The sequence below is a fragment of the Vigna radiata genome, chromosome 7 (genome assembly GCF_000741045.1).
Source record: "Vigna radiata var. radiata cultivar VC1973A chromosome 7, Vradiata_ver6, whole genome shotgun sequence".
NCBI classification, from domain to species: Eukaryota; Viridiplantae; Streptophyta; class Magnoliopsida; order Fabales; family Fabaceae; genus Vigna; species Vigna radiata.
Window position 1 is genome coordinate 43,194,906 of NC_028357.1, and position 11,061 is coordinate 43,205,966.

An 11,061-nucleotide genomic window follows, 5' to 3' on the forward strand; every position below is an offset into this window, starting at 1 on the left:
GTTTATTGCACTTACTGAAGCATGTAAGGAATTGTTATGGGTGAAGAAATTCTTGCAGGAGCTTGGTTTTGTGCAAGATAAATACTTGTTGTATTATGACAGTCAAAGTGCTATTCATCTTGGTAAGAATCTAACTTTTCATTCTAAATCCAAACATATTGATGTGAGGTATCATTGGATACGTGATGTTTTGGATGCTAAGTTAGTGGAACTAGCTAAAGTTCATACAGATAATAATGGTGCCGATATGATGACCACAGCATTGCCAAGAGGAAAAGTTACATGAATAAGTTTTTCCAAAAGTATTTTAAGAAAAATTAAATGAATTTTTTAGAAGTTAAGATTAACTTACAACAAATTAATTACTATTTTTTTGGATGAGCTTCTCTAAAAAAATGTTTTCTCTAGGAAAACAAGCTTAAAATAAGTATTTTCATAAAAAAAAAAATTAACTCTGAACTAAAATTAATATTTTAGCTTTTACTATTACTTATCATTTTTAACTAACAATGTGAAAGTCAGATTAATTTTTTGTACAGTTATTCACTTTTGTACATTTACTTGAACTTGAAGATCCAAGATAATGTGCTTTCATCACTTGTTTGGCTTATCTTTATTTTAGGATTTACATAAATAAGTTTTTCCAAAAGTATTTTAAGAAAAATTAAATGAATTTATTGGAAGTTAAGATTAACTTACAAAAAAATTAATTATGATTTTTTTTGGATGAGCTTCTCTAAAAAATGTTTTCTCTAGGAAAACAAGCTTAAAATAAGTATTTTCATAAAATAAAATTAACTCTGAACTAAAATTAATATTTTAGTTTTTAGTATCACTTATCATTCTTAACTAACAATGTGAAAGTCATATTAATTTTTGATGACTTGGGCCCAAGCCCAATTGTCTTAGCTTAGTATTTCTTTTACTTTTGATTAGACATGTGTACAATGTGTTAGGCATGTGGAACATATAGTCCTATATATAGCCATGCCTACACTTCTTGTACTTACTTTTGAGATAATGAATTAATTTTCTGTTGGGTATATTCCAGACTTAATTCCTTGAAAGTCAAGGCTGAAGAATCCAAGGGATTCCTCAGCCACCTTCCACTCACATTGCCTTTCCTTTAATTTTTCCACCATCAGATTTCTCTCTCTCCACCTAACCCCACCGTACACCACATTTCTCACTCTTGATCTGCTTCAGCCACCACGTTTCTTTACATCAACACCTCCTCTCCACGCTATATCTTCGTTTCTCTCACGCCACAGAACCACACTCTTATTTTTTTTCTCCTTCGAAGAATCGTCGCTGCTAGGGTTTCCGCCACTCGAGCACCGATCTTTGTTTTCCATCTCAGATCCACATCCTCCTTACAAATCAACCGCCGTAAGTCACTTTTCACTGAAACAATCCTCAGATTCACCTTCTCCTCACCATATCTCACCTTTGGACCGATTGTTTTCGACATTTCCGACCTAACCTTCCTTGCCACTGATTAAGTCTGAGATTTGCTCCATTCCACCGATTCAATCGGTGAGATCTTTCTTTTCACCGTTTAAAACCTTCCAAACGCCTAACCCTAGCTTTTCCACCGAACAAATCACCAAACCTAGGGTTCGTAGTCCTCATCTCCTGTCTTTCGTTGCGTCTTCGACTTCCAACTTGTGTTCTCCACTGTTTCTCGGTGTTTCAACTCGATCGGCGTCAGATTCTAGAGCTCCCCGCTGATCTGCTTCAGAGTCGAGCTCATCAATTTTTTTGTACAGGTATTCACTTTTGTACAGTTACTTGAACTTGAAGATCCCATATAATGTGTTCTCATCACTTATTTGGCTTATCTTTATATTAGGATTTACATGAATAAGTTTTTCCAAAAGTATTTTAAAAAGAATTAAATAAATTTCATGGAAGTTGAGATTAACTTACAACAAATTAATTACTTCTCTATAACAATGTTTTCTCTAATAAAACAAGCTTAGTATTTTTATAAAATAAAATTAATTCTGAACTAAAATTAATACTTTAGCTTTTAGTATTACTTATCACTCTTAACTAACAATGTAAAAGTCATATTAATTTTTTTTTACAGTTGTTCACTTTTGTACGGTTACTTATCACTCTTAACTAACAATGTAAAAGTCATATTAATTTTTTTTGTACAGTTCTTCACTTTTGTGCGGTTACTTGAATTTGAAAACTCCAACTATGAGATAATATGTTCTCATCTGTCATTTATCTTTATATTAAGATTTAAATGACTAAGTTTTTCCAAGCATTTTAAAAAAAATTAAATGAATTTTTTGGAAGTTACAACAAATTAATTACGATTTTTTTTATGAGCTTCTCTAAAACAAATGTTAAATAAATAGAATTTTATTTATCATTAAAATTATATAATTGAAAAAAATCAGGACTAGCAAAAATAGTTGTACAATTTGAGTACAAACATGAAAACGTGTTTTTATTCTGGAAATACGAAATTTAAATTTCCATATTGAATTTAGATTAAAATTTTAAGGAATTTTTTGGATGAGCTTATGTAAGAAAATGTTTTTTCTAAGAAAACAAGTTTAAAATTAATATTTTCAAAAAATAAAATAAATTCTAAACTAAAACTAATATTTTAGTTTTTAGTATTATTTATCACTTTTAACGTGAAAGATTAATTTTTGAACATGACATTAACGTGAACGATAAACTATATTTTTCATAACTCACTCCTTGGAAAAAAAATCACTTTTTTATTTTTTCAACATCTCTTTTATTTGTTTTAATATCTTACATTTTGCTTTATTTTATTTTTACAAATTTAGCTTTTCAAATACATCCTTTTTAAGTCTCCAGTTTCATTACAATAAAAAGTATATTTATAAAACATTTATTTTATATCTAAAATATATGAATAAAATACGATACAATACACATAAATATTTATTTCTTGATCAACTTTTAAAATATAAAAATCTCTCAATATTGTGAAATTGTTTTTGTATATATATAGTTATTTTGACTTCAAAAATAAATTGTCCAGCTCACATAATTACTTTGACCGTTGCATGAAAAGTTTACATAAACCAGCTCAAAACAAGAAACTGATAAGTCAAAATTTGCGAGAAAATATGGAGATAGCTCAATTGCAAGAAAATATAGAAAGAAGTCAGAGAAATGGGAGGGAATAATGTTTCAGAGACATAGAGTGTTCTTAAAGTAATGAGTCACGTTTATAAAAAATCTACTTATATTATAAGATTATTTTAATACATATATACTCTAAGTTTTGTGGGTTCTTACAACATTTATTTTATATATAAAACATAAATAAAATGCGATACAATACACATAGATATTTACTTCTTAATCAACTCTTAAAGTATAAATATCTCTCAATATTGTGAAAACTTTTCTATATTTACATTGATTGTTATTTTGATGAACGATCTCTTAAAGTATTTTGACACTCATCTCTTAAGCAAACGAAAATAGAGTGATAGGTGTATATTAAACATGTAACCCAAGGTTAGTTTTAGTGTTGTCAAAATGGGTCACCTGTCTCGATCTGGCCCAACCCATTACGGGGTGGTAACTTAGTGAACCAACCCAACCCGACTCATTTATTAGTGAGTCAGAAAAATTTGGTTCGACCCACCACGGGTTGGTAGGTTAAACGAGTTGCCTCACTAGCTCACTTAATTATAATTTTTTTAAATAAAAAAATTACAAACTTTTTGTAATTCAAATCTTAATAAATTTCACTCCTAAGATGATGTTAAACTCAAAACAATTCAAAATAATAAAAAAAAGTACAATACAATCCGTATAATGAGCTTGATGGTATTTTTTAGGGTTTCATAAGATAATAAATTAATAAAATAAAATTAGGTGGGTTAAAGAACAAACTCAGCTCACCACTGGTTCAACCCGAATAAGTTGGATTGAAAATTGACCCACATAAAAAAATACATTTTTTCAAACTCAATTCAGTTTAAACCCATAGTGAATCAAATTGACTGCAGATTGTAATCCATTTTTACATTTCCATTGGGAAGAAAATCAGTCTTCCTAATAATAAGATTTCATAATATTTTAAACAACAGTATAATTTCTAATTACAAAAATACAATATATTTTCCTCCTTTACCACTTCTAAATTATCTATATCCAGTAAACAATATATTAAGCAAAAGTAACCTAAATTCCAAGATATATAACTTTTTTTTTATTCATACGGAACGGTACCATCTTTGCAATAACAATTATTTTATCCATTAGAATTTCCTTAATCGATTATATATGTATATATAGTGTTGTAAACAATCTAACTGCCCATAATCCTAGTGGATGAAGATTTCAAGAATTAAAATTGTTGTTGTTTACCCAGAAATTAAAACTAGAATTAAAAAAAAAAGTTCAGGAAGGAAATACATATTAAACCTTAAAATAAGAATTTGCTCCATAGAAACGGGCTGGTGAATACAGGCCCATAAAAAATAAGAATTTGGTCCATAGAATTTTCTCCCTTCACAAGCCCAAATCTCAATATAGAATTTCAGTATAGAATTTCACTGTACACAAATCTCCAATTATTGAAAGAATCAAAAGTGGTGAAAAATTTTGAATGATTTTTTCATATGAAAAGGGAACAAAATAGTGATATCAGGTTATACCTAATGATGATTATAATAATGAAACCTAATGTAACGAAATGAAAATTCAGATGAGAGAATGAGTAAGATGTGGTAATTAAATGTAAGAAGTGGCAAATCCATGGCGAAGGAAGGAAGAAAAAAAAGAAGAAGAAAAAAGGTAAACCCTAGAAACTGAAGAGGCTTACACAGCATGAGTCGAGATCCAAAACATGGCTTGAAGAAGTGGGGTCAAAGGGAAGTATCCAAAAGGTACAAAAGAGAATATCCAATTTTCTACAATCATGAACACAGATTGAAAGAAATTTCCCTGTGCCAGGCGTTTTGTGATTGTGAACTCGTACAACAAAACAGATTTATTAGCACATCATCATTCTACAATAATTTTCACAGGAATCTTCTAGAACTACCTTCCTATCACAATCTATAACCATACCGTATAATAATTCAATGGGTTTATCTTAAAAACATGGAGACTTGAAAAAAGTTAACTTCTTTCCATACGATAACTCTGACACGTTTAAGATTACAACTACCACTACTACTATAGTTTATACAATATACATTCTTGCCTTTTCTTACACGAACCATATACCATAAGAAAGTTGTGTAAAACAAGATATTTCTTTGTTTTTTCATTTGANTCCATGCAATCACATAAATTGAATTTGATAAATTCAATGCAAATGTTATCAGATTCATTCAGGTCGCTTTCACACATGAAACTCCAAACTTAATCCATTCATAACTGGGAATTTGGTAAGAATTCTCTCAAACTCATCCAGAATTATATACACATATTTCGATGTGGATGTGANAAATTGAAACGAATAACTACCATGAATGGAATAATTCTGAATAGATGAGAAAAAAAAAACTTAATGTCCCTCTCTCAACTTTCAAGGGGGAATGCACCATGTCCACACATACTCTTCAAAACGGTGACTACCCACTCAATTTGCAACATACAGACAACCAATAACCCTTTCNCAACTTCAAAAAAACCTAACTACTATTCATCTCATATTTCATAAATAAATTCATTATATACANAATTTAGAAGAAGCAGTTTTTCTGACGCAAACTGTTTGGTTGGTTCTCTGAAAACCAAACCTTATCCCAAAGTTTCGTGCCATCTCCTAAGCGACGCAAAGTGCCATCATCTATTTATTATTTTATCATACCATAATCAAAAATTCCTCAACTCCAACTATAAGATATGATTTCACATAAAGTAGTCTTATGTGAAATGAATTTTCTTACAACAATACCATGTGCCACGGTTTTTATCTCTTCGATTATATTAAGATATCGGAAACTTGCGTGAAAGATGTTTCTTTGTTAATTAATTAATTACCGTTTAATTAATAATACACTAAGCCTTGGGAGATATTTTAATTTGATTTCCAACGTCAATTCAAAATTTCACATCTAAGTAAGTTTGGGAGGAGTATAACGTGTGGAATATCTATTGTTCCTAACAAAAGTGTTTGAATATATTAGCATTATCATTAACGAAGGGTTAAAAAATAATTTTGATAAAGTGATGAAGCAAATTCTTAATTACTATTATTATGTGGTGGAATTAATCTGATTAACTTTGTCGTGTTAATCACAATCCTGTGGGTACCCTTTCTAGATCAATCTGGTTCTTTCCTTTTTTATAAATTGGGAAAGATGTTCTTTGAAAATGACAATCATATCACAATTATAGGAATTCAAATGCAAAAGAGAGAGAAAGAGAGAGAGAGAGAGAGTTTATATATATATATATATATATAGTTATTGCAGGTACAAAAGGTAAACGTGTGACTGAATAAATAATGAGAAGATAAAATTAAAATAAATTAATAGATTGCTTATAGAAGTAGAAGCATAATATTAGGTTTGGAAGTTTGGAAGAAAGTGGAAACTAAATGTGAATATCCTTTTCATTGCTACAAATAACATATCTTTAATAATTTTTTAGGTAAGTAATTTTACCGATAACACGTGGATTTAACATAAACCGTCCAAATAAGAGTTCTGTAGTTATTCTCTGTTAAACTAAGTCCACTAACGTATATAATATGATATCTAACAATTATAAGGGAATTGAAGATTTTACTTTTCGTATTCATAAAAAATATTAAATTATCTATCAGGATAAAATATAAGTTATATAAAAATTATGTTTTGTTATTACTTATAAGTAGAGTTTTATTAGCAATTAAATGATATAGTAATAATGGATTAAAAATACTTAAATTTAAATATTTTTATTTTTAATTAAAACTTTAAAAATATAGAAGTTACATATTTATGAAAGTAGGAATAAAAAGTATTTTTAAGTGCATATAAACATTTAACTGAAGAATTTATTTATGAAAAACGTAGTTCATGTATGAGCCGAGAGTGTAATGTTACCGGATAAGAAAATATCAGTGTAATTAAATTTTTAAACTGTATTAGATTGTGTAAAGATGGCTTTCTGATATTTATTAAATTTAATTAATGTTATAAATTTAAAAGTAATAAAACTATTTTTTTTCCTATATAGTTTTCATCCTTAGATTATTATGAAAAGAAAGATAGTGATTTTTTACCAACTGATTAAACAAATTTACGGACAAAAATGTTCCTTGTTTTCTAAAGGGTTGTACATTATTATAGAAATGTGTTTTTATTTGTAAAAATATATCGAAATTTAAATCTTTTAAATTAAAATCAAATTGTTCACACAAAAATCAGTGAATAAACATGTAAATATGTGAATTAAATAGAATAATACTGTGAGTTTCATGGACCAAATTTAGAACCGTCTATTATCCATCTACCCTCCCTGTTAGTCACTATTGTGATTATGAACCATTATGTTTGCTTTGAATGAAAAAATGATGCCATAATGTTTGAAACTAATATTTTGATACTCATAATTCTAAATTTTCAATTCAAGATAAAGTTATTACTCAAATTAATTGAGATTAGATTGTAAATGCATTAATATATTAATTATCATTAAAAGTCTTTGTAAGATATCAACGCTAAATAAAATTAACTGTGATATTCCAATTTTAATCATGTTGAATTATTATAGAATTTATCACATTTTTAATAATACATATAAATTGTTATTACAACTATCCAAATATAATATATAATAATAAAATATATACATGATCCTATATCACAGAAAGATATATTACATTAAGTGTAATTAGTCTTTACAAAAAAAGAACGGTGTAACGTCTTATTCTAACGTCTTATTTTTATTCAAAATGTATTCTAGTTCTTAAATAATATAATTATATTTAAATATTTATTTGAAGTTTAATTTTAATAAAAAAAATATTTCTTTTACTTCTCTATAATATGTTTAAGTTTTTATTTATTCTAATTGGAAATATAAAGTATTATTATTATATTCATAGTTTTTTAAATGACTATTGTACCAATAAAATAGTAAAAAAAATTGTATAATTATATACAATTTTATTTATCAAACTAACTAATTGGTGTATACAAAGTTTTTCCCTATTAATATTGGTCGAATTTAATTAAATATATTAACTATTAGTTGAAATTACTCACACGTTTAAACTAAGTGAAGTAAAAATGAATAAAGTGTATAAAAAAAGTTAAATTCTTATTTTTTTTAAAATAAAATTTAAAATCATACACTTTTAATTATCTATCACAAATTTTAGAAAAGGAGAATAACTTTGATTCTTGACCAGGTCTCACGTTATGAAATTTAGGAATATATAGTATTTTTTACAAATTTGTTTTTGTATATCTTAAGTAATGTTTGTTTTGAAATCTAAAATTTCTTACATGAGTTTATCTTTAAAAAGTAAAGAAAAAATAAATAAATATTTAAATGTTTTTAGCTGAACACCTAATTAACGTGGAACCTAAACATTTTCTAAGGTTAACATTTAAATCAGTACAAAATCAAGTATACTATTATACTAAAACTTTTATAAAATTAAATGTGAAGTTTTATTTTTATTTTTTATCTCAAATTCACTTAAACCAACTTAATATTAATATATATTTTCAAAAGTATCCTTAAAAGTGTAACATAATAAATAGTCATTTTAGACACATCACTCCTTGAAGATGAATTTGCGTTGGCAAAATTTTGAAAAGAGCAGAACAGCATAAATTGGTACTTAAAGTTTGGAGTGCGATGTAATTTGTTTTGGAAAAAGAAATAAAATTGTAAAAAAGCACTTAATGTTGATTCTATATATATATGCAAAAGGGTTAAAGTAATGAAAGAAAACAGAATAGAACAATCTAAAGAAAAAGAAACTTTAAAAAAGCATTATATTGAAAGTGTGAAAGTATTGAAAACAAGATAAGAAAGAAGAACCTGTTTTCTTGTATTCACATGATAAGCGTTGCGAATGTCTTTGGGTCAACTTGACCACCTTAGCCGCTCCCAGCTTGACCGCAAACTAAGCCCAAACTAACAAATCACAGATTTCATTGACCATAATCAAGAAAGTGACGCTAAAAGGTATTTACATTATATCAATTTTATTTTTAAAATATAATTTTCAAAATTAATATAAAAGAGTGTGTATAAAATTATCACCAGTCGTATGAAATCAATAAACATGTCTACACGTGTGGAATTACTAACTAACTTATTTACTAAGAAAGTAAACCAAAAAACAATTGCTCACACGTACCAAATTTGACTGCAAAGAGATGCCAAGTAGGATGAACACACTGCACCATAAAAATATGACACGGATGTGAGTCATCGGCGCGAGACTGTAGCTTATGTACAATTGTCGGTGAGATCCGCATAACTCTTCTCTTCAATGCGGGACCTTCCCAACCTAACATTAATTTTGAAACAGTAACGTTATTTTTACGTTACATTCTGACAATTTTCCTTCCTAATTTAATGAATTTACAGTTTGTTTGCGATAAAATAAACATAAACTTTTCATTTGGTGAGCCGAATCCCATGGAAACTTGTTTGAAAAAGGCAACAATATATAACCTAGTCTCCACAAATGAAGAATTTGGATCTACCTTTGGTGGGAACGAACGACAGGTCACAGTAACACACATTGATGTGTGGGCTTGGAAATCGATAGCAACTGTGTCTGGTCCCATTCGGACCCTCCACCACCCATGACAGCGCATTCTTAGCTTCACTAACTCGACTCTTTCTCCTTCTGTGAGTGGTGGTAGGTATAAATAATAATATATATTAAGGTGCTAATATTGCTGAGACTTTAAGCATTTTTTTTTTTTCATTTGAATAATTAAACGATGTAAATCAGTTTCGTATCGCACACTGCAATGTACAGAGTGACAGCAAAGAAAGGGGCTTAATTAGGGTTTGATGAAGATATATAATTTACGTGTGGTTAAGCTGTCTTGCAAGGTTGTGATTTGTGAACAAATCGAAACCACTGAAATGTCTCTCCGTGGTCATTTGGAGAATGGATTCATGGTCACTGTCGTGTAACCGTTCCACCTATGTGTCAACTCGTAGAAAAGTAAATGTCAGAAGTCTGCTATTTAAATGATATTTTTTTTTTTATTAATGGATAGGAACATTTATTTAGATTTTGTTGATACGTAACCGTTTTTAATGATGTCTAATTGTAATAAAAAAAAATCATTTACAAAAAGTTAAACCTTAAAAACTTTATTAAGGATCCAGAGTCCACTGCCATTTGCGTTAATGACACTGATGAATCACATGTGCATGTGCTATATATGGGAATGTATGTTAACTTTATTTTTATAACAAAATAATTTGAATAATTTAATTATAATTAGTTTTTATTTATTTTATATATAATTTTTAAAAGAAGAGTTAAATATTAAAAATTAATTAAATTTAAATAGTAACTCGAAGAATAAAAATAGATATTAGAATGGAATCTCTTGATAAATATATATGTTTATAACTCTTTGAACATGTTTAATTTTTTTATACAATTTTTTTTAAATATCATAATTTAGTAATTCACATATTCTTTCTTTGACTGTACTCCTAGTTGTGTACTTTTGATAAAATCTTACTAACAATAATTAAAAATGCCTGAAGAGGTGTGACTAATACACCCTGATACATAGAGAAACCTTTTAATCGGATGACTAAATTCATTAGCATGACTGATTTAATTTGTTAATACATTATTTGACCTTGATCTTAAAATTTTAATTGGATAACTAAAATTTTTAACCTAACTTTGGGATGACTTTAATCAAATTGAGTCCATTTTTTACAATTTGAAGACAGTTTTGATTGGATCAATTTATTGGTTGACTTTTTATTTTTTAAGTTTTCATGGATTTGTGGTGGTAACTTATCAATACTTGTTTGTTGGCTTGTGAACCTATTGATGTTAACTAATTAAAGTATTAATATTTATAATTTAGTTATTAGTAAGAAAATAAT

The 11,061-nt window shown here is 27.8% G+C and overlaps 1 long non-coding RNA gene across 1 annotated transcript in view; it reads right to left on the reverse strand.

Annotated features, from left to right (window-relative positions):
* Positions 1-9,076, reverse strand: part of LOC111242077 — a 16,506-nt gene extending 7,430 nt beyond the window's left edge. Inside the window, exon 1 of the long non-coding RNA XR_002668761.1 lies at positions 9,004-9,076. This is a non-coding gene — a long non-coding RNA (uncharacterized LOC111242077). The remainder of the gene's footprint in view (positions 1-9,003) is intronic.
* Between the last annotated feature and the right edge of the window lie 1,985 nt (positions 9,077-11,061).